Source organism: Pygoscelis adeliae, unplaced genomic scaffold (genome assembly GCF_000699105.1).
Source record: "Pygoscelis adeliae isolate BGI_AS28 unplaced genomic scaffold, ASM69910v1 Scaffold160, whole genome shotgun sequence".
In the NCBI taxonomy this organism is placed as follows: Eukaryota; Metazoa; Chordata; class Aves; order Sphenisciformes; family Spheniscidae; genus Pygoscelis; species Pygoscelis adeliae.
Window position 1 is genome coordinate 2,685,967 of NW_008824035.1, and position 24,705 is coordinate 2,710,671.

The 24,705-nt window shown below is 37.6% G+C and overlaps 1 pseudogene; it reads left to right on the top strand.

Annotated features, from left to right (window-relative positions):
• Positions 1-24,705, top strand: part of LOC103924371 — a 44,913-nt pseudogene that overhangs the window by 14,026 nt on the left and 6,182 nt on the right.

Below are 24,705 nucleotides of genomic sequence, written 5' to 3' on the forward strand. Positions count from 1 at the left end.
TGTCTTCCTGGTGACAAGAGCTGTGTACAAAAGTAAATCTTTAGAGGCCTTATCAGCTATATATTGCATTTATATTGTGACACTATGATTTCACTGTTTAAACTCATTTGATCTCAGGGCTAGTAATAGGGGCTGCCTGCTGCTTGGCCCAGCTCAGAGACATCCAGATGGAGACAGTCCCAAAACGTCCAGAGGAGAAAACAAAGATCTACCAAGCTCTCTTGCAGCACCTGAGAACTCTAGCTGGAGAACAGATCAGGAGCATGGCAGTATGTATTCAGCAGTGACAGTAAATAAGCCAACATTACAGACATATCTGTGTGAATGTCACAAATATATGGAGAAAAGCTGGGTGAGACTGCGATCATGCCTTGTAATGCTGAATAGCTAATACCGTCACAAAAGTTGTATGAAATAACCAGGAGTTCTACGCTAGTTAGCAGGGGCAATACCCAGAGAACTGTAACCAGATAAACTCCTGGTATCCCTGCTCACTGGCTGAGCAGAGAACTGAAAGCGGCTGAGCAAAGAAGAAAAGCGGGGTTCTCTGATAAGGTACTGCACACCTTGCAGCCAATCATACTTTAGCTTGACTATCAATGCATAGCTGTTTACCCATCATGTATTAGGCATCTCTGATCTTGTCCTTGATTTTCCTTCAAAATTCCCTTACCTCAATACCTTGTATTTCTTCCTTTAATTAAGGGAATGGCCATCTTTTAGGAGGGTGGGGGGCAGAAAAGTAAACCTGGTCTCTCTCAAAGAGATGATATGAGACAGGACTTTTGAAGGAACAATAAATTAAATCACATTAAAAAGTACAAATGTAGAACTTCAGTTAAGATTGAGCAAAACAAACACAAGTTCTTCCAACAGGCCTTTTAAGTGAACAAAATGAGGTTATGATACAGATCCCTGTTACACATAAGAAGATCAAGCCTAAAAATAACCTCGTTGTTTGTTAATTTCTTTAGGAGGACACATTGTAAGCAGGGGATCTACCTGGGGCTTGAACCCAAGTTTATCAGTTGGCAAATCTGTCCTCAACTTGGCATCAGAAGGTAGGCTTTGGACTCCCTGCCAAATATCTTTGCTGAATGGGCAGAACACTGCAACAAAGAATATGGCTATAGGTAATAGTTTTCAGATGAAACACTACTGGGCATCTCCTAGGTGAATTAGAATGGTACATGTTGCTGAATGGGGGACAACATTATCCTGGTATTTGCCCATCATTTTAACTGGCAAAAAGTGTCTGCCAGTAGAAAACACTGTCTTTCTGTTTCACAAGACAAAATGAAACAACATCTAGCAATCTCATGAACGCGAGGTGGGCAGGCCTGACAGGTCGAAAGGTCTCCTTTCTACACTGCCTTTGGCTATATTGCTCCATTTATCAGACGGGTTAGCTTTATCTTGTAACTCCACCACTGTTTGCTTTTATTGCTTATGTCTCTCTCATTTTAAGAAAAACTCGTTCATTCTCTAGGGCCATGCACCTAGAAACTTCTCTTGAAGTCACTGGTACTTTTGTGCATGTGTGTGTGTGTATACATGTGCATCATATTTAAATAACACTTCTAGTAATCAAGCCCAAGCAAGTCCCACCCTTGTCACATAGAATCTGTGGGTGCTTTGGAAAATCTTGGCAACAATTTCTACTGTCTTTGAACTAAAGATGTAGGGCTGATGAACAGGGCTGATTCTCCATCTCATTGCAGTGCTTGATAATTTCTTAAAAGCTTACTGTGCTTTAATGATTTAATGGTCTAAGAGCTTTTGAACAGAAACAGAATAGCCATATTTAAACCTAAATCACTGATTTTCTGAATATTATTAGCATTTGTAAGACATATATTTTCTAGAAGGTATGAAAGACTCAGTATTTTATGTTATGGGGAACTATAGCATTCATATAGGGAAATACATTGCACTTATGTATCATAAAGGTTGGCCTTTCCACTCAAAGGATTTTGCAGTCTAAGGCTATATCCTGAATGGAGCTGACTGTACTAAGGCCATATTGGCCTTAATATATTCTTTTGCACAGATTCAATGAAATTTGAATCTGCAATGCAGAAATGTTTCCTTCTTGCTCCACATTCAATAACAGGCTATTTTTCTCCAACAGATGGTAAACGACAGATTCTTTCAAATGATCAGTTTCTTGCTGGCTGTGAGCATGCAGACATAAAGCCCAAAGAGGTCATTGTTTCTGTTCTCATCCCATAATCTATGAAGGTAAGACCCCAATGTTTCAGAGGTTTCATTCAGGTTCCAGTGTAGTTATTAGGAATATTTCCACTGTCTTCAGTGGGCATTGAAACATGCAGGTTACTACTGCTTTGGAAGTAGCTAAGAAAGCTCTGGCATCCCTCCATCACCTCTCCCACTTCTTCCAGCTGGCCATCATCTTCTACTTCTTTGGGCCTCTTACATTTTTTTCCCCCACTCTTAAATGTGCACTTGTGCCCCTTCCAGACACAGAAATTTGGGCTGCCTGAATATTCCGGGAAAAATGCCATATTGTCACACAGTCTTCAGCAATAAAGCTCATTTCTGGCCTCTTCTCTCTAACTAATTAGCGATTTACACTGAACAGTCCTAAGCTGTCGTTGCAACTACTCACAAAATAAGGTCCTAACTGCTGTGACCAAAGGTGGCAGCATGTGGCGTTAGGGGGTTAGGGGCAGTGGAAATGGTGTCATTGTTACTGTGTTCTTAGATATCCCTCTAGTAGATGTGAGGAAAAGTACGGGGCAAGTAGAGGAAGACCCGACTACAAGCTAGTATGTTGTGATTGAAGCCAATGAGGGATTGACCACAGGACTCTGCCAACCTTGACATCAGACGGTCAGTCCCCAGAGTAGCTGCCCACTGCAACATAGCATACTAAACATATGTGGCCTCATGCTGGAGGAATGCTTCTGTCCATAAGAGGCTGGCCAGCCATGGCAGGTTTCCCATGAAAAACGACAAGATTCGCATGAGCTCAAAGCCTGCAAAAGCATAATCTATGTTGGCAGCAGCAACAGTGCTTCTGCTGCCCAGAAACTTTGAGCCTTAGTGGTGATTTGAGAGACAAACAGCCTGGAAGAGAAAATTAAGGAGGAATGGGTTAGTTCCCTCCACAAAGTAAAAGAAAAAAGAAATCCCAACCTGCTTTGTCCCATGACAAGTTGTGCCACAGAACAAAAGTTATCACAGAGGGTATTTCAGAGTCTTGCCTTTCAGAGACAGTTGCACCTAAGAACAACAGAGGTGGAGACAATAAAATGAACAAAAGACAATAGCACTGCTGGCAAACTCAAAAGGTCACTTTGAAGAGCAGGAAAATTATGTCAGCCATCACATGAATAACGTGAGATTGAGCAGCCTCACCACAGGAAATTAACACCATTTTTTGGGGAGGCTGCTTCTGCTGCTTGCTTTCATGTTGAATCACCTTTTTGATTAACTCTGCTGACACAACAAAAAGGTACGTGCACACTTTTTTGGCAAGACTTGACAACAGAAAGTGTAGAAGGAAACCTGGTTGTCGGTCCTCCCTCTTGTTCCTGTCAGCTGCTGGCTTTTGGTTTTGGGTAGCTTGATGTGAATGTTGCTTCAGTGAAGCAATGTAAATCCTTTTGAGAGGATTTTCCATCTCTGACAAAACTCACTGTTCAGCATGAAATCCTGAGTTTTATATTTGTCATGAGAGAATCACATGTAGTGATACATGTAGTGACAGACCTGCTAACCCCTTCTTTAAAAGTTCTGTGGCTGTCTGAATCTGAAGTTTCTTTCTGGGGCTAGAGAAAGGGCGCTTTATACACTTTCTTCAACAGACTTATCTGTACCTGATCATAAATGAAATTGCTATTATGTTTTCTTTTAAAATATGTGGATTTGTCTCCAGAACAAAATATTTCTGACAATAGAAAGCCCAGCTGTTTCTAGCACCTCCATCTGTAAATGCCATTATTGTAGCATAAAATGTAGAATCTCTGAGTGCAAAATCTTGACAAAATCAGGCTCCTTAGCACAGTGGGGCCTCCATGTCCTGGAGAAGAAACCACTATTTTCTAATTCAATTTAAAGAACATACCAGCCATATATGAAGTGGCCTATACCAGGACTGCTTTTCCAGCACTCTGAAGTCATTAAACCGCTGACAAAATTTAACATTTGGCATGTTTTCTAACATGTAGATAACCTCAAATAATGTCCCCTCTTAGTGTGTCTGTTTATGATTAGCTTAGTACTTAAAGAAAAATAAAAAGTTTAACTGAAACAGTAATTCTAGCAAATGTTCTTTAAAAATGTTGCTTTCTTTGGACAATTGTAACACCTAAAATAGAAGGAATACTAGATTTGTTTTCTTTCAATCAATTTCTGCCATTGATGGAATTTTTTTTTTTTCTCTTGGCATGAGATATGACTTTATTGGTTCTGAAGATGAAGTGTAAAAAGTTTATAAATGGCCTCCAAAGTTTTATTTTTAGAAACAAAAAAAATCTTATTAGGTACCTATTCATCCAGTATGTCGGAAACTGGTCTTTGTAGATCTAGGACAAAATTGCTAAAGAATATTCAGACAGTTTTAAGTAAGCAATTCCATGCCTCCAGAAGCCAAACTCCCAGCAGGAGTAGGTCAGTATGGAATTAAATTTGAGAGCTTATGTTTGCAGAAGTTCTGGAACCACACATCCTACATCCATGTTCTGAAAATTTTCAAGTCTGGCAGTTTTTCAGTAGCAAGCGATCTGATTCTGAAATATTTTCAACAGCTCTGAATGCCATTAACAGACATTTAGTATTTCTAATCTGGGGAAAGAAGAGAATGATATGAACTACAAAAAATGAAAAAATCAGAAGCTCTTTTTGATGGTGAAAGGGGAACAATTATCCTCCTCTTTCTAATACAACCTTTCTTTCTACAACCATCTGTCCATCTGAAAAAGGATCATATGGATGATGAAAGATTGTACTATATAAAAATCATCTGACTTTCTGAATTACGATTAACATGTTGTTTGGGTTTTATTTTTGCTGCAGGACACAATAGAACATAATTCATACATTACAGAAGAAAGGAAAACAGAAAAAGGAGATATTGAGAAAGGATTCAAGTCTGCTGATGAAATCACAGAAGGTAGTTCATACCTGCAGTGCATCAGGCAAGCGAGGGGAATTGTGCTAGTTCAGAATCTATTTCCAGCTGGTGGCTGAATTTAAATTTCTATTCTCTTCTCAAAAAAACCCCTTATTCTATTGTTGATTTTTTTCCCCTTCACTGGGAATGGAGATGAAATGGTCACGTTTAAATGAAGCTTAGCTAACACCTGCTAGCTCATGTTGACTGAACTCTACCATTTCCTTGTCTTAGAACTCAGCTAACTAAAATGAAGTGCCCTAATCCTAGGACAAACATTACAGCTAAATAAGGCTTTGTTTGTGGGTGTTAGCTAACTTAACTTATCCCATTTTAAGTTGACTGCTAATGCCAAAAACAAGGGGATCAGAGTAAACTGGTTTGGAATACCACTCCTACGGTCACCAAATTCACTGTCTTCAAATAGTAAACATGATCCAGTAGTCCCAGGGCACACTCTGTGCATAAGTATCAGACCTGTGTTTAAGAAGTATCGATGAAGAATATTCCACAAGCTCCTATTGTAGTTAGTTCTAGAGTTTAACTGTCCTTATACGTAGAATGCTTTTTTTTCTAATACCTAATCTAAATCTCCCTTCCTCCAAACTTTAAAGGTTCACCCTCTAAACAGAGTCCTCTCACCTTTTCCCCATAAGTCATGTCTGCTAACCTTTATCATTGCCACTGCTCACTTCTCCATTATCTCTAATTTCACTACATCCAGCTTCAGTATGGTAATATTTCAGACTAGGTTTCACCAATGCCAAGTAGAGTCTCCCAGAAATTCTATGTAACTTTAGTATCACAGAATGAGATTCAGGTTGTTGTGGTGTTATCTATTGAGGATATACTGTCAAGTTATGCTCTTCTGTAATCCCTGCTTAGATCTTTTTCAATAGTGCTATCTAAAGTACCGGCACTTACCCGTACTGAACTTCATGCCATTGATTTTAGGCCATTTCTCCAATATAGAAAAATCACTTTCAAATCTGGACCTGTCCTTTAAAGGGCTTACAGCCCTTTCCAGTTTGATATTATTTGTAGTTTACTCATTAGTTATTAAAGCAACTGTGGGGTAACATTAGACTCAGAAGAGACTCTTCTATGATTCTACATGCATCATCTTTGCAGCTTGACAGTCAGTCCTGTAAACCGCTTTCTGAGTGCAGCTTTCAATCAGTTGTATCCTTGATTTTATCTGGATTGTACTTCTCAACTTGCTTATGAGAGTAGTCTGTGGGACAGTGTAAAAAGACTTATTAAAATTAAGGTATATGATATCAAGCTATGCTTCTCTTAACATTGGCTTGGCCAGTTTTAATACTTCCCCTAATTCTGTGTTTCTAATTCTTGAATGCAGCTCTGAAATTTGTCAGTGAGCACCTTATAAATGCTTAGACAACTCGTGTGCTTTTCTGACTGTCCTCTCATGACATATATTATCACACCTACCTTCTGCTGTTATCACTCCTCAAATTTCTGCAGCTGAGTTTTTCTCTTCACTGAATACTAACTACGCATGAATTGACACTTGCTTGATCACAAGAGGGAATGTAGCAGACCATCAGCCCCTTTTCCTTTTTTCAACATCAATTCTATCTGTATCATGTTTGAAAGAATGATCAGATTTATCTAAGTTGTTCTTGGAGACGACCAAGCATGAAGACTCTGCAGTCTCCCCAGGCAATTTTTTCCAGTGCTTCACCATTCCTGTCATTAGAAGGATTATCCTCATTGCTAACAGTTTGCTGCCATTTGAGTACTACTGTGCTTCTTGTTCTCTCTACTGTGAGCACATAGCACAGACTATTCTCTTCCTCTTTGCAGCAGTTTTCCATGGATTTCAAGATGCTTGAAGTCTCCCTTCACTTTTTTGGGCTGAGCCCCCTCAATTCTCTTGTTCTCTCCATGTAGGTTCATGACCTCATGATTATTTTTTTTTCTCTTCTTTGGACTTCTTCCAACTGTTCCCCACTAAATGTCATGTCACCCTCTAGTGGCTTCAGTTCTTCTGCATGAACATGTGTTTCAGGAATAACTGCTAGGGAAATACTGTCAGACCCAAGTTAAGGTTACACAGAGAATTTACACACTTAGCTTTTATGCTGTATTGTGCTGACAGATTTCCCTCTCTGTAAGGGAAACGGTACAAAAGTAAAATGTTGGGTAGAAATGTGCAGAAAAAGTGTAACAGGAGAAGGGCATACTAATGGAAAGAGGATAAGAAAGGAAGAGGAGAGCTGTATTTTCCCTCACAGAATGATTCAGAAGAGATATAATCCTGTTATAGCAGAAGAGATGTAACCTCCTAAAGAAGAAAAAGCATGAGATATTAAATTGATACTGATCTTATCCTGGGGGGGTGGGGAACTATACAAGGATTAAGTGATTGAATAATTTCCTCTCAGTAAACACAGGTCCCAGAGGTGTAAACCTGAGACATAAAGAAATAAAAAATAAATGAAACCATTTTTCTTCTGTGACAAAACTCTTTTTCCCTGCCATATATACATATATATATATAGGCAACTATAAATTTCCTCACAGTTCATTTGAAACCCAGCTTAGATTTTCCTATAATTATATATGTAACAGGTGAATTGCACATGAGAGGACAGGAACATTTTTACCTGGAAACAAATTGTGCGCTTGTTATTCCAAGAGTGGAGGATAATGAAATGGATGTGTATGTGTCAACTCAGCCTGCAATAGATGTACAGGTAAAACAAAGTATTAATGATACCCGTTTCTTACCTTCCTAAATAACCTTAAAGCTGAACTACATGGCCAGGAGTTGCTTTCAGTCTTCTGTGCTTCTCTTGAAACTCCCTAATGGTTTTCCCAGTTCAGATTAATTGATTTGAATCTTATTATGAAAATCAGAGGCCTGACTAGTAATGATGAAGCTGAATGTAACAGTAGGTCTTGTGCTATTTGTATTATCCAATGCAGTGCAGACACAAATGAGCAGTATTACTATGGGATGAACAAAGGGTATCTTGGATAGATAATATGGCTGTAATCACCTTGTTGAGAAAAGACTAGTTCTGTCTTAGATATATTGGCCAAATCCTCCTAAAATCAGTGAGAATCCTCAGTACAATCCTGAACAATCACTTTTTTGCAGCAATGAGTGTCTTCAGCTTTAGAACGAGTATTCAGACAAGTTGCATTGCTCGTATGAGTAGTTACATTGACGATGATGGGGTCATAATCATGTGTAAATAGTGATAAATGAATATGTAAAGAATAACAACATACAAATCATATGAAATTATGTGAAAAAAAGGTTAACAGGTCCTAGCTAACATCAGAATTGGATTGTAGGCCTGTAGAAAACAAGCTTCAAATAATATATGTTAATTTCTACATGTTTAGGATTAGCTTTTGCAGTTCATCACTGGCTTGCATTTTTTAAGCTTTCCCTGTCAGCCTGGCAAGATAAACCTCTATTTGCATCTCTGGAAGCACTGTCAGAGGAGATATTTTCAGAATGCAATCGTTTGTCAGTATTTTAGCTACACTGTCTAGTGTGCTGTAAACGATCACTCTGTTCCATTCAGCTTGATATTTTAGTGGATGCTTTATCTCCAGCCGCAGGTGAAACTTACAGTTTTATATAGAGATTATCATATCTGGCATCAGATAATCAAACTAGTTTATGGAGATGTTTTTACATTTCCACTCTTCTTTAAAGACTAGATTGTGCTTTCATTAGCATCTTCACTTGTTTGAAATCTTTTTTTTGTTTTGTTTCTATAGCAGCTCTAGTTTTCTGCCCAGGATTCTTAAACCTGTTAGCTTTTAATATATGGTTAGCCATGGAAAATAGGCATTTTTAAATGTACTTTGGTAGGTAACAATTCTCAGTAAAATCCTGGATGTTCACTTTTGCAGGAATTAGTGGCTTCAGCTTTAAACCTCCAGTCCAATAAAATTATGTGCCACGTGATATTATGTGAAACATGTTGGTGGAGCATTTGGTGGGAAGATTACTAAACCTTCACTCTTTGCTGTAATTGCAGCAGTGACAGCCAACAAGTAAGTTTATTTAACTAAATCAAATGCCTGATTTAACTAAAACAAATTAAAGATGACAAGAATGAATGAAAAAGGAACTTCAGTCCTGAACTCTACTTGGGGGGTTATCTTGATGACATCATCTTTCTTATCTCTTTGGCAGTAAATCTTGGATAGAGGCTTGAAAATTCTCTGGGCTTTTGGCAATGGAATTCATTTACTATCTGAGAGCCAAAACAAAGGCCCCATGCAGTTTCTCTCAAGGTTGATCTGTACAAATCCCAACCATTCAGGCCTTTCCCAGGCACAGTGGCTTGAATTTCACTCTAGATCTTCAGTGAAAGGGTTTTTTATCCTAATACATAGGTGTGCTCACATCAGGCCTTTGTGTCACAGCTCTCCTTTACTCTGGCTTCCTTGCCATGTCCTGTGCATGCTTCGTGGAACTTACATCTCCCCGTTGAGAAGCTAAAGGGAAACCACAGGAAAGCTCATTTCCTCTACTTTGTTTCTATAGAAAAAAAGAAAAAAAAAAAAAAAAGCTGCTGAATCAGCCTAAACTCAGGCATGGTAGGTTAATAAGAAACTAAAACATAGAATGGACTGATTTATTGCCACCACTAGGAGTCTGGCCATGTACATGTATCGTCTTTGCAATCTGCATGAATAGGCTGTAATAAAAGTGTATTTTTTTTATGTTCACTTTAGGACTGAGTGTCCAGTCTGTTTTGCCCTTGAAAGAAATATGGATATGTTAATCACTGGTGGATGGCACCCTTTCTTTGGAAAATACAAAGTGAGTGAGAAAAGATATTTTGCTCAATTATTGGGTAATAGTTTCTTCTGGGGCAAGTCAGCATCATTTCGTTGACTAGCAAGATGCAGCAAGAAACCACACTCCTCCTCTTCTGAAATCTTAAACCAGCACCAACCTTGCCCCAGTCCTAAGAGTACCCTGACAAATACTATGAATCAAAACAACAGCTATCATCCTATTCCTACAGCCCATGCAATATCTGGAAAAAGCAGAGCTATCCATCTCTTTTCTTACTCCAAAATACTGCTAACATCAGCCCTACCCCATCCTCAGATGACAAGTACGTAAATCAGAATTGAATACGAGCCAATTCTCAGATACGAAGCCAGCCTGCAAGGTAATGCAAGATTCAGCTGGTAGCAAAACTCTTCCTTTTGACTTCTAAATCCTTGCATTAAAAATAACTGGGTAAACAATGCCAGCACTGAAGTCAGCTTGGCAACTGGTGGTAGCAGGGGAAAAACCGTTCTCTTTGGTGTTGGTGTATGATTTGAGCACACTAAAACCCTCCAGGACAGGGTTTATCATTCAATATGGTTTGGATAAAGAAGCGCTGAGGAGTTGGTTTTCCTATTGACTCTTGCATGAGCTGGAGAGTTTGGCTGACAACTGTTTCTGGGACAGACCAGATATATTTTTCATTTTGCTGAAGATGTTGCTCACAAAGATACTGTTAGATTCTGGTTGTGATTAGACTAGGTTTAGAACTGGTTTGGGAAAAGAAAAGAGGAAAGTTTAATTTTTGGTTAAATCTTGTATTAACCATAAGACAAGGAACGGGATTGTGACTGACAGATGTCAACAGCATATGTATTTCATATTCTTCTGGGTATCCGTTACCTGATTATGGTTGAATCTAGGATAAAATATGTTGTTAGGGGCAGGATTGTGGTTTGGGGAAAAGCGGTTAAACAGTTGGTTTATTAACGAGCCTTGCATGGACTTCAGGAACTAAGACGAGGGCTAGCTGAGTGAAGAGCTGCTATAGCATATATAGGTCATCTATATATATTTGATACTAGGAATAGTATTAAGACTGTTGCTACAGAAAAAATGAGAAGGAGAATTTTGGTCTATTTCTCAGTCCTGCAGGGATCACAGGTCTGAGTAATTGCATATACTGCATATGTGTATATCAATCACCCAAAACTTCCAGGCCAGGATATTTCATATAGCTGTTACCTGACACATTTGAAGATAGGCCTAATATAACCAGTTTCATCCTCAGTCTGAGGTGATGATGATGTTTTAAGTGACAAACAGATTATTTTAATTTCTATTTATTAATAGGTTATTGGAAAATATTGATAACAGTGGCATTATTAATATTAGGATTTAGGTTGCAGATATAGGTAGAGATAAGGAAAAGAAGGAATGGAAGGTGATTTTTGTGGAATCATCTATGAACTTCAAAATTCTGATAAGCCTTGCTTTTAGAAAAGGAAAAGGCTTATATTTAGTTTTCATGCGTTCTTAATTACCTGGATATCACTGATGGTAGCGTTAGGGTTAAAGTTAGAAACAAAGCGAAGAAAACAAGGGCTGAGATGTTTGTTTTCCCCCTGAGTTATTCCACAGGCACCTGGGAAGAGTGAAAAGAATGAAGAGAAGTCTTCTGTTTAATTTTGATGAAGACACTGGCAATATTTTCAGGCACTATTAGCATTACAGTAAAGTTTAGGAAAAAGAAGAAATTAGAATCTTGGTTCTTTCTTGAGTCTTACACAGGTACCAGAGGTAGGACGAGGGCTGCAGTTGATAGACGTTCCTGGCTTATGTTTAGTTTTGCTGAAGGAATAAAGTGCCACAGTATTTCTAAGGCCAGGATTAGGGTCAAGGTTTGAATAAAAAGTGTGATTCTTTTTTACTTGCATGGGTCCCTGAAGTACTATGATAGCTATCTTGGAAAAGCAGCATTTGGCTTATGTTTCATTTTTGTTCAGTCATCTTTTGACTGAGAATCCCCATTATAGGTTTAGATTTACATTAGGGAACCCATCTAGGTCCCTAGGAAAATGAAAGCAAGAGAACTTTGTCTTCTTTCTAAATTTTACATGGACCTTCAAGCTATGATGAGGACTAGGTCATGCCTTATATTTGACATATATTTCAAACCTTTGATTCAGATATCACTTATCAAGAATTGCTTAGGCCAAGCTTAGCATTCGAGGTATGTTAAAGAAAACAAGCCAAGGTGAGTTTTCAGAGTCACGTATAGACAATAGCATTAAGATTTTCTGATGGAAGTTCTAGCATTTTTTTAAATTTTGCACACATACTGGTTACTTGAGGATTCTAGAAGCTAGGCCAAGATTAAGGTTACTGTTTTTGAAAGGAAATGTTCTGGAGTTTGATTTCCTAAGTTACAATAGCATCTGAGTTTGGAGGACAGTAGGTATGGGAAAGGAGGTATGCTTTATGCTTAGTTTTGGTGCAGATACTGTTTACCAGAGTATTGTAAAAGTTAGGGTTAGGATATTGGGGGGGTGGAGGAAAAAGTGTGGAGTTTGTTTTTTTTTTTACAGTCTTTCATGAGCCCCTGAGCTACAAGAAGTATTTCTATTGAATGGGATGTATGCTTTATGTATAATTTTGGAGCAAACAATTTTTACTCAAGAGTTATTAAGGCTGTTTTTATAATTATGAGGGTTGGGATTGTCAAAGGACCTGATGAGGAGTGTTACTTCTTATAAAATACTGTATAGGCCCCAAGCTTTGTTGGGTGTTATTGAAAGGGGCATATGGCTCATGCTTCATTTCAGTGGAGATCCCTCTTAAACAGGGATCTCTGAGATTATGGCTACTGCTAGAGAAGGTAAAAATAGATGTCAAGATTTTGTTTTCTTGCTGAATTGTCTTTGAGTCCTAAAGCTACTGATAGTGGCAAAAGCTTATGTTTCCTTTGGTTTCAGCTATTGGTTATCTGAGTGTCTTATGATGTGCGCTAGAAGTAGGGCTAGGCTTGGAAGAAAGAAACAATGGAGAGTTTATTTTCCTGCTGTCCAATCTTACATGGAGCTAAATATTTAGGTATGCATTTAGAGCAGAAGAAAAAATTAATTAATCATATTAATTCTGGTGCTATTATTCATTAATTAGCTATCTTGCAGCTAGGATAAAGATTATGAATTATGACTAAGTTTATGCTTTTGGAGAAAAAAACAAGGAGGAATTATCCTTCTCACTTAATTTTCAGTAAGCCCCCATAGACTTATGGTTCATGTTTTGTTTTGATGTAGTTAAAACTTTCAATTTTTTTCCTAAAGTTTGGATAATGGTTACAGTTTTGAAGAAGGAATGTTGATCTTGATCTCTCAAATCCTAAATCTAACCCTAGCCTTTCTTTTACTTAAATGCAATAACTGAAAAAACTGCATTAATTGCTTAACTACATTAAGCAAAAACCACTCTCCCCATCAGTCCCATCTCTTATCCTATCCATGCAGCTATGCAGGATTTAGCCAGCAATAATATCCATTATCTCTTATTTTCTCATCCTTAATCCTGATGGAGCTGCATCAGTTTACATCATTTAACAAGTGGGTCTCCAGTTATTTTAGTTTTCTATGATTGTTCCCCTTTAAATATTATTATATAAACCATTAAAAATATAAAACCATATTTTTTTTTTAAATTTGAAGAGGAAGGAACCAGAACTAGAATTAAATCAAATTTGGTGGATATTGCTGAACATGTAATCTGCAAAATATATGCACCATTGGTTCATGTTGTTATGCACCATATGTTCATGTTATATGTTCATGTCTAGGTGATGAAATCATCAGGATGAAACATGATTACAAAAGGAATACTTCAGAAAGTAGAACAAGCATAATCATAGTTAATATTTTCTTTAGTGATCTTGTCATCATCTTTCTGGTCTCCGTTCCTACAGAAAACAGTGGTGAACAAGCTTTTAAGATTCTGTGTGAGTATAGTCAATGTCTACGTGGGAGAATAGCTTTGTGGGCAGCTGAGGTATTCTGATGATTTGTGGGTTTTATATGTATTTTGCTCTTGGTTTGCATAGTCAGATCCAAACTGATACCATCCTATAGACAGAAATCCATGCAGGTAATTTTTCCAGTTCAGTGGAAAAAATCCCATTGTGTTCTGTAATCTGAACCTTAGGCGGTATTTGTTAACTGGTTAGCTTATTTGTAAAGAGAAGTTTGAAATACGTGAGAGAAAAGAGCACTAATGCATCAGTTGCTATATTACAGGTTGGATTCATGAATGATGGTAGAATCATAGCCACAGATTTTCAGTGCTATATAAATGGTGGCTGTACGAAAGATAAATCTGAGTTGGTAAGTCCTTCTTCACTGATACCACTTACGCTGACTGAACTGGTCACAAAAAGAAAATAACAGCTCTTTGTCACAATTTATTTCTCCTAAGAATATGTCTATTCTTGTTAAGTACAACTCTCATCTGCCCAAAGTAAAAATGCATCTGTGGCCCAGATGTTGATTACAGAATATCATTAAGGAGGTACAATATTTCCTGTCAGGTGATATTGGACATAGAAAATTCAGATTTAAAAGCTCAGTGAAGACAAAGAGACAAGAAGTTTTATTAGGTAACCTATTATCATAAAGTTATTCCTTCACTTCCCCAAAACTGGAGGTCTGATTTTTCCCTCAGTAATGCTTCTTTATGCTATTGTAATTCCTATGAGTTAAATGTAGTTTCTCCAATTTAAACACAGTTTCTTTACTTACATTGGTGTAAAAAACAGCAGCACAGGCCTCCTGAGTATAGTTCTACTACTTCTTAAAACAATTATGTCTCATTGGTCTCTTGAGTGTCTTTCACAGGTTTCACTGTCTTTTTAAAGGAAATTGAACCATTTGAACAACTATAATCTCTTACTACAGGTGACTGAGTACATTGTGTTGGAAGTGGACAATGCACATAGTATCCCCAATCTCCGAGTCAGGGGCCATGCCTGCAAGACTAATTTGCCTTCTAATACTGACTTCCGAGGATTTGTGTTTCCCCAAGCAGGTCTGTTTGTGGAGACCTGTACTGTGGCTGTGGCAACTCAGACTGGCATACCACATGAGAAGGTAAAAGCACTGACTGCCAAATAAAACACAGGATAACAGAATTCTAGGACCTAGACTGTCAGAAGCTCCTTGTGCTTAAGCCAGTTCTTGTAGAACCAGATCTACCAACTTTACTTGGGCTGAATGGTACTTTATTCAGCACCTATGCTTCCATGGAATAATACTTGATACAATACAGATAAGAGTAGAGAAAACTGGCCCAGGATCTGCTGCAAAATGTTTGCATTTTGCATTGGTATGCCATTGGTATGACCAGCTTCAGTCAAAACAGTATAATCTCTTGTACAGTGTGACCAGTTTTAGATCACTTCGTGTATGTTCAGCTGTCACCTGCATCTCAGCGTCTCAGAACTGGACTCTCCATCTTTTCTATACATCCATCTATCAACAGTTTAGTCAGCTGGCTCCTGTCATCTCAGTTACCAGGTTGGCACTTCGGGCTTCTCCCCAGCCTTCAGAGACAGTTTCCCAACAGTTTTAATTGTTGCCGTTTCCTCTCCAGCCTTCAAGATCTATCCTTACACACTGCTTAGACAGTGTAAGCTTTTCCTCTTTTGTATGTACCAACCTCTTCTATATCCAAACTATGGTTTATAAATAATTTTACTTTCCTGTGATGCCAACCATCACGTCTTTTCCCTATTTCTTTTAATCTTTTCCCTCTCCCATTTACTTGCTGTCCTTTACCATATTTCAGGAAAGCTTTCAGACACATCTCCAAAGGCCAAACAGGTTTTTTTGCTTTAACTTCTGCTTTCACTTATCCACCTGCTATCTCCAAGCCCAAGCTTTGCTCCACACTTTTGATTGATTTCCTCATGTCAACTTAGTGCCTTGCCCAGAGCTGCTCTAAGGTTTCCTTACATGTCATGAGTGTTCTCTCCCCATTTTCAAAAGTCTTCTTGATATTTCCCAGGTATCCATTCTACTTTCCTTTCACCACTATTGAGCTTCTCACCCAGGTCCATGCATGTCATGATATTATATATAATATGTCAATATATTATAAGACGATGTTTATTTTCAGCACTGTGTAAATTTGCTTGCTGTTTAGGTTAGGGAAATAAACATGTTCAAAAGAGTTAACCTAACATCCTTCAAAGAAGAGTTTGATGCAGAGAATCTGTGGAAATGTTGGGAAGAATGTTTGGACAAGTCTGACTACTACAGCCAAAAAGCAATGGTGGAAGAATTCAACATGAAAAATTATTGGAAAAAGAAAGGGATTGCCATCATTCCCATGAAGTTTTCTGTTGGATTTAATGCAACTTACTTTCATCAGGTAGCCTCTTTGAAATAGTGCTTTTATGATCTAAGATCTCTACTTTTCTCTTCAAAAATAGAGGAAATATAATCTCTACAGGCAGGAAGAAAAGAGAAAGAGAAAAGAATTCCAACATACTGGACTAGCATAAAATATCATCCACTGAGATGTACTTTCTTTCAGAAAGAATATCACTCTATCTGGCTGATTTCTTTATCTTACTCAGTATGAGATGGGGCTTTGAGCAACCCGATCTAGTGAAAGATGTCCCTGGCCATGGCAGGGGAGGTTGAACTAGATGATCTTCCCCTGGTTGAATTAGATGATTTTCCCTTGGGTTGAAGGTCCCTTCCAACTCAAACCATTTTATGATTCTATGATTATTCACCTCACAAAAATGTGAATTTCTGATTCCCAACATGCTATCTTTATCCAGCAAAAAGCTAAATAATTCACTGTAAAAATGTGGAACTTGGAACCTTCCGTAATCTGGTCCATAGTGAGAAAAATTATCAATCCTATAGTTCAGGTAGTCCCATTTATATGATAGGTTAAGTTCTGCTACTGGAATTTTTTATGGCTCAAGATAGGGGTATTTCTGGGGAAATTTTCCAGTTCTGATTTTTTTTTTTTTTTTTTTTTTTTAATTCATGCCTTGAACCAAAAATTCTTTCAAATGAGTTTCAGGTTAAATGAACAAACATTGTTATTTGTTTATGAGGGTACAACACATGAAAAAGTAAATCCACATGGTTCGTATATTAGTTGTTCATTCCATCTCTTGATTGTTTCTGCACAAGTTTGTAGATTAAGAGCTCAGAGAGACATCAATATATTTCATCCAACAATGTTCTCATGGTAAAGAAACATCTATGGATCACAATTCATCTGATACAAAACATCAAAAAAAGGCATAAATAATAGTTACATTTCACCAAAACCTTCAAAATAAAGCTCAGGCATTGCACTAAAGTTCCAAAAATCTAGATCTAAATCTTAGAGAATAGATTTATTGTTTAATCTTGTCTCTGTCAGCTAAGACTCTAACTGACATCAGCAAAATGTTACCTGATTGCAAACATCACAAGTTGGCACCAAAGAGATCACATGGTGACCATTATTTCTCAATGTAGAATTAATAACAAATAAAAAGATGTCCTGGAGGCACTGTATTTCACAACACTTCTCCGGCTCTACTGTTTGCTCTCTGAGCGTTGGTAGCTGATTGCATGCTACAGCAAAATGTCTCTTTACAGAATTTCTAGTTCTCTTTCATATCCACTTGTTCCTTCATAGGAGTGGGATGGCTTGTATGGGATTGATTTTTTTCATCACCTTTCCTTGGGAAGTTATTTGTTCCTGATTTTACCATGAATGAAAGTTCATTACTTCCATTCCCACCTGCTTCTTGCATTTCCCCTGTTTGAGATAGCTATTTATTGACACAAGGCTGCACCAAAATACCAACAGAAAGTGAATCACGTTCTAAGCCATCGTCTTGACAGCCTATGAGAGAGAATGGAAGAGCAGTTGTGTCATTGTTTCATCAAAGTTATATACTATGAACATCAGTTTATTATTACCCTGTATGGATATATGCAAACAAAAAGGACTAGGACTAATCCCTCAGCTTCAGAAAAACAAGAGTACAGCTCTGCCATTGTTTGTTCTAAAATAAAAGCTCTGTAGATGTTCATAGTAGGAGATACCTTGCCATCTGTCCAAAATGCCTTTGATTCCAGGTTCAAATTCTGCTCTGTCCTCCTCTTATTGTGGATGAGGAGGGAATAGTATCTGGGGCTACACATACATTATAACTAGAGCCAACATGTTCTTAATTCACCCAATTCCATGAGAAGAAAAATATGCTTTTCTGTTATTTGAACTAATTACTGTGATTCCTGCAGAACTCCTGTGAATAACTACTAGCTTGTTTAGAGTCTATCCTGTCTTAGAGCAGTGAAATTTGTTATTGTCAGACTGCTGGAGCATTTCCACTCCCTTTTAATAATATACTGATTCTTGTGAATTAAATCTGTCTTTGCCTTGTTCTTTTTCTTATGCACCTTTGTTCAGTGCAGTAAGAAAATTACCAAGTTTCTGTGTCTTTTCTTTAGGCTGGGGCTCTCGTCCATATCTATATAGATGCGTCTGTGCTAGTCACTCGTGGTGGAATTGAACTGGAACAATGAATTCACGCTAAGATGTTACAGGTGAGTTAGTTAGCATCTGAGGGTAAAGGGTAAACAAAATACAACAAGAAAGATAACAGAGCCAAAAGGATGAATGGCACTAAGAAGCACAATAGGCAAATTCTATGGACATAAGAAAGCTAAGTTTAATATTGGGTTGTTGCTTCTGAGTTATTGATGAAGGCAAAACTTAGGAAAAATATAAACTGTAATCAAAGTGATCTTTCAAGAACTGAAAAGGTCTTTGTAATAACATCACTGTTACCAGGATAGCTAAGACACAGACAGCACATGCAAAAATGACCCGATGGTTTTTTGCAGAGGGAATTAAAGTGCTGAAAACTTAACTTTGTTGTGTATCCAACACCAATGATAACATCAGTTAATTTTTATGCATTTCTGGTGTAAATAGTGATAAACAAAACAAATAGGTCATTTTGGAGCTAAAATGAGGCCACTCCTTCAAAATGAGCTGAATATTAGAAACAGAATATTAGAAACAAAACACCTGAATATTAGAACACTGTGAAAAGCAATAAAATGGGAACACAAACTAACCAAGCCATTTCAAATGAGATATAGAAAACAAAATATACAGATAAGATTTGAAACTCCATGAGGAAGAATGATTCATTGTTTTTTAAATTTGATTTAAGTTTTCCGTATGTAACCAAAACCTGATTAAGAGAGAGCAATTAATTAGAGGCAAAACATATAGTATTGCATTGTAATGTTCTAGCTTATCTTTTATTACGTGAATTTATTTATAAAATATTTGTTTTACAGAATAATTGTTAAGGAATACTTCTGCATTTGTCCTAGTCATAGTATTACTGTTGAATTAGGACATTTCTCTGTGTGTGTATATAGAGAGAGATGAATGGCATGATGAATTCCTGACTTGAGATTGCATCTTCAAGTGGGACTGGATATCTTTTTGTTTACTTTTATTACTTAAGATATCATTGGTATATATACACTTCTGTGAAACAAGCACAACAAATGTACCTAATGGCAAATACACAGCAGGATCAGTCGGAACAGAAATCAATGCAAGAGCAGTCCAAGTTAGGCTTATACCATTTTTTCACATAATCAGTGGTTCTGTTGAATAATGAATGTCCCTCTGAAGATTCATAACTTTGGTTTGGTTTTGAGCTGCTTGCAGATCTTTTATCTCAAAATATCTCTTGCTAGTTTATTTTACATGCATAGTTTAAAGCAAGGCAAATTACAGAACACTGTTAAAAAGGGTTGCTTTTTTCTGCTTTACTGTATCAGATTTACAAATGTGGAGGTTTTATAGATTGCCACTAGATAAATTTATGGATCTTCACTTTATTCTGTATTTAAACACAATTTAAAGGAAAACTTAGCATAAGGTATATTTCAGGTACTTTTTTTAATAATCAAACTGAAACACCCTTATCCACTTAAATGCTTTGGGAGCAATTCTGCTGTCATTTATTTTGTAATAAATCATTCAAGCCAGTGGTTTTCTGTCTAGTAAATCAAAATACGAGGAGAGTCAGGTCCTTTACCTTCTTTTTGTTGATGGTTTCAGTGATAGCCTGGTATATGAATACTTCAGTTACATTAGAGCAGATGCCAATGCCACTCTTCACAAAGTGCTGCTTTCTAGCTGGCAGATAGCAAAGTAAAGAAATTGTAGGTAAATGAACAGGGTTACAGCCCTCAGAATGAATTTAACAAACCAACTTCACCAAGAAAGAGCTTGTATTGCTTTGAAAACAGTGGATTAGATTTGGGTTTGTGGGTTGGTCAATGGTGCCCAACCTTCTTCCTCCCTAGAAAGCTTGTCAGATCCTTTGGAAGTGTCTGGACACTAAACAAAGAGACAATCCTAATGGTAAATGGAAAGACTGGGAAAATATCTCTGTTTCTTACTATTAAATTATGATAAATCCATGAGCGTAGAGTGAAAGCTGCCATTGTTCTGGAGGGAGGAAGGGGCCCCCCTGCATGAAGTAAACTGGAGGAGAGGAAGAGAATAAACAGTGTAAAAGCAAGTGGTGCAACACAACGTCCTGGTAAATCTGGCCAACTTTAGAGATTTTGCAACGTGTCCCTTCCTAAAGATATGTCCAAGGCACAAGGCAATGTAAAGCTTTTACGTAGGGCTCTTTTTTCTTTCAAATGTTTTTTTAAAGTTTCACTTTTTCTTTAAATAGGAGGTAAAGAATTTTTAATTTTCTCTCTTTAATAATGAGTATACCTTTTGCAGATCAGTGAAGCTCACAAGCAAAGCATCAGTCTTTCAGCTAGTGGCTATTTCAAGTAAGGAAAGCCATTAGTCTTCTTTAATTTCTCATTATCAGAGGTGCTACTTTGTCAATAAGTTGCAGAAAGGATAAAACTTTCCCCATTCAACCTTCTCAAGGCCATATCAGATGCAGCACACAAACCATGAAGAAGTTGCCTGGACCAGAGACGGCAGTGTTTAACAAGAGGAACCCAATTGATTTCAGAAGCATTTTATATCCTTGGTTAGCTAGTTTGATAGTTGATGCACAGAGACTTCTCCAAGGTCAACTACAGCAGGACACAGGAGGCCCACAAGGAATTTTGTTCCATGGCCATCATGGTTTGCAACCCTCCTATCCTCCCAAATCATTCCACACAACATATATTTATCAGTGGTGCTACACCCTAGATTGTCTTTGACTACAGAGAACCTATGAAAATAGTTAGCTTAGAGAGTTCATGATATATCACATTATATGATTCCTATAGTGGTCTCAACAGTGAGGACAAGGATAGGGTGTGGGGGATATCTTGATCAAATTCATCTAATCTCAGGGGTGTTCTTACTTCCTCCAGAGGTTTTGTTACAAGCATGAGCTGGGACACACAGAAAGGCCGTGCATTCCAGTATTTTCTCTTCAGAGTTGCGTGTTCTGACGTAGAAATTGACTGTTTGACAGGAGCCCACAGGTAATGTCAAAAAATACAGTGAATTTGAAGTAGAGTGGGTGAATTTCCCACCATCATTACATTCATATGACTTTTTTTTCTTTTGTTTATTTTGACTAAGAATAGAAACATAGTCTGTTGGATGTACTGAACAAAATGCCAGCAGAACAATAAATGGCTATACTGCCCTTTACAATGTAATTTGTTCATCCTGTTCTTGTGATAGAAGTCTGATGTTAACCAGAAGACTAAGAAACACTATGAGAACAGCAGAAAATGAAGAAGGTCTAATGTTTCTACCGCATATGATGGCTTTGAAATTCACTTTCTGAACATCTCCCTACAGGTTAGGTCTTCAACCACAAGACCATATCACTAGTTGTAGTCTCCTTTTTAACAGATTTACATTTAAAACAGGTGAAGCCACAGTCACATAACATGACCTGTTGCAAAGGGAATTTAGTGCAGGGACAGCTCTCAGCAGCATTGTATGGAGACCATTCAATGTCTTCTGGCTACTGGGGAAACACATTTGGCTGCAGTGACTGCCAGACATCTAGTAGACCATGTGGAGCAAGACTCCAAATCACTGGAGTCTGTGAACCTCCTCAAACTACACCAGGCTGGGATTTAGGTGGAGAAGCCACTGGACCTTGTATAAGAACAGCCCAGTATATATTCTTCCCTGTCCCCTCCTCTACATGAGGAACTTCTGTTCAGGTGACTGTGCTTCCACACTCACAGCAAAGCATAGGAATGGCTAAACATCACTTCAAGCAATTCAGTTTCTACAGGAGAACAAGCAACAAAGTCATTCTTGAATTCATGATCATCCTGTTACTCATGGGATGTGCACATCACATTCCAAGTTTCAGACAGCCACCAAAAATGCATTATCTAGATGAACTCTCCATCAACACAGCCTGTCTCAAGTAGCTTTCATGTTTCAGAATAAACTTACAATACTTGTGATGACACAGCTTTCATGGGTGAGACTATATATTGTTTAGGATCCATTTGTTGTTATGTATTTTAAATATAACTTTATAACACCATTTATTTGTTTAACAGAACATCAGAACAGACATTGTCATGGACGCCTCTTTTAGCATACATCCAGCTATAGATATAGGACAGGTACGAACTTCCATAGTTTTGCTTTATATTAGATGTTAGTGAACGTTCCTCTTTGTGCCTAAATGATTGCTGTTATTGGTCAATTTAATAGCCACCAAAGCCTATGAGACACGATCCATTAACACTCAAGGATGCTGGATTGACAGATGTACTAGTATTTGGTTTTATTTGCAGCTATAAATAATACCAGGTTAAGTTTTCTACTTCTTGTTCATCTTCCGAGAATTGATGAGAAAAGCAGATCCAACAGACTTTGGAAATGTCTTACAGGATTAGCATCCTGAATCTCCTTATGACTTTTTCCTGAACAATTTACTCTACCCCAGAATTACTGACTGAGGGCTAAATCTTAACCAGCTGCAGAGCACTGTTGACTTCAGCTGTGATGTAATGGAAAATGCTATTGAGATGGAACAGACCTTTAAAGAAAGGTCTGTTATATCCATAGCTTTGTATTATGGATTCAACTACCTGTATCTACAAATTGAATAGTGATGAAAGTGGTGTCACTCACTAATAGTTTGTAAATAAGAAAGTAGTGGTAAACTCAGAGTGTAAAAAATATTTGTCATTTCTTTGCAGAGTCAAAGGAAATGCTCCTAAAATTATTACCTACATTTAAAAGCCTTTCTTATCCTGCTTATTTATACTATTACAGGCTCATCCTCGTACATTTGCCCTTTGCCTAAAAGATTATGTTCATTTTGCACATTCAAGGGTTGCCAAATTTGTCAAATCATTCTTTCTTAGCAGTTCAATTCTATGTTCACCTCGCACCAGTGTTTATGTCACCACTCTCATAGCCCAGGTGTCTACTCAGCAGTTGTTCCTTCCTACTTTAGGTTGGGCCTGTTATTTTCTCTTCATATCCAACCTATCATCTATTTGTGTCTGAGATGTTTTTCTCTAAAAGAAATTTCATTAGCTATCTGCAAATCTTTTTAAGCAAATACCAGATTGAGCAGACTATTTATGTCATAGTCCCTGGGCAAATATCTCCTCACTGGAGTTCCTGTGAGCAATAAGCTTGAAGTCAGTGGATTTGACTCAATTCTCTTTGGCAATTTTGCCAAAGAAAATCAGACATAACTGTACTAGTTACCGTGAGTTTAGCCAGGAATAAGGAAGAGCAGAACTTGAGCCAATGAAAATATTTGTAAGTCAGATGAGGACAGCTTGGTCCTATTTTGGTCTATGTTGGCTAATTTCTGCTTTTGGAAGGAAAGACGCCAGTTCATGTGTAATCTTAAAAAGTAAGTCTGATTGTATATATGTTTTTATCTTTTAAAATGATTTAATGAGATGTAAAAGTTTACTTTTTTTTCTTTGCTCAGATTGAAGGGGCCTTCATTTAGGGAGTTGGTCTTTATACATTAGAAGAAATCTGCTTTTCCCCAGAAGGAGAGCAGCTCACTCTTGGCCCGGATACATGTAAGATCCCTGCCATCTGTGACATTCCTGAGCAGATCTGTGTCTATTTACTGCCAAATTCATGCAACTCAATTGCTATCTATTGTTCCAAGGTAAACATGCCAAACCTACCGTTTGCAAGCACACCAGGTGATTCTGCTGCAAAACCGTAAGTGACTGTAGTGTATGGTAGACTTTTTTTTTCCCCAAAAAAATAATTCCAGTGTCAGCTATGGAAAAAATTGTACTTAAATGGTGAAACACTGATGTTCTGAGTTTTTGGACTAATTTTCTTCCTATAATTTATTGGTATTACAGTAGCACTTAGAAACCCTAATCAAAATTGAAACTTTTTTGTACCTAGCTGTTGTGCTGTACATCAAAAGTGAAAGAGTCCATCTTGAAGAGCTTAAACTGCCTGGACAAAAGAAAGGTTGGAAGAAGGAAATATTATGACCCTTTTTAAAGGCAGAGAAGTCATGAGATGAGAGATTAAGTGACTTACTAGAATCTCACAAGAAACCTATGATAGGTATGGGAATAGAGTCCAGTTCTTCCATTAGCCATTGCGGAGCACTAGTCTTTCTGTTTTAAGGGTACATCATCCTCTGAGAAAGCACCCAGTACTAGGATTGAGCACTGTTCATAGCGTCAAAATAAAAGAAAAAAAAAAGCACCTCAAAATAAAAGGAGAATTAAAGGGGAGTGTAGGCCTCTGGCTA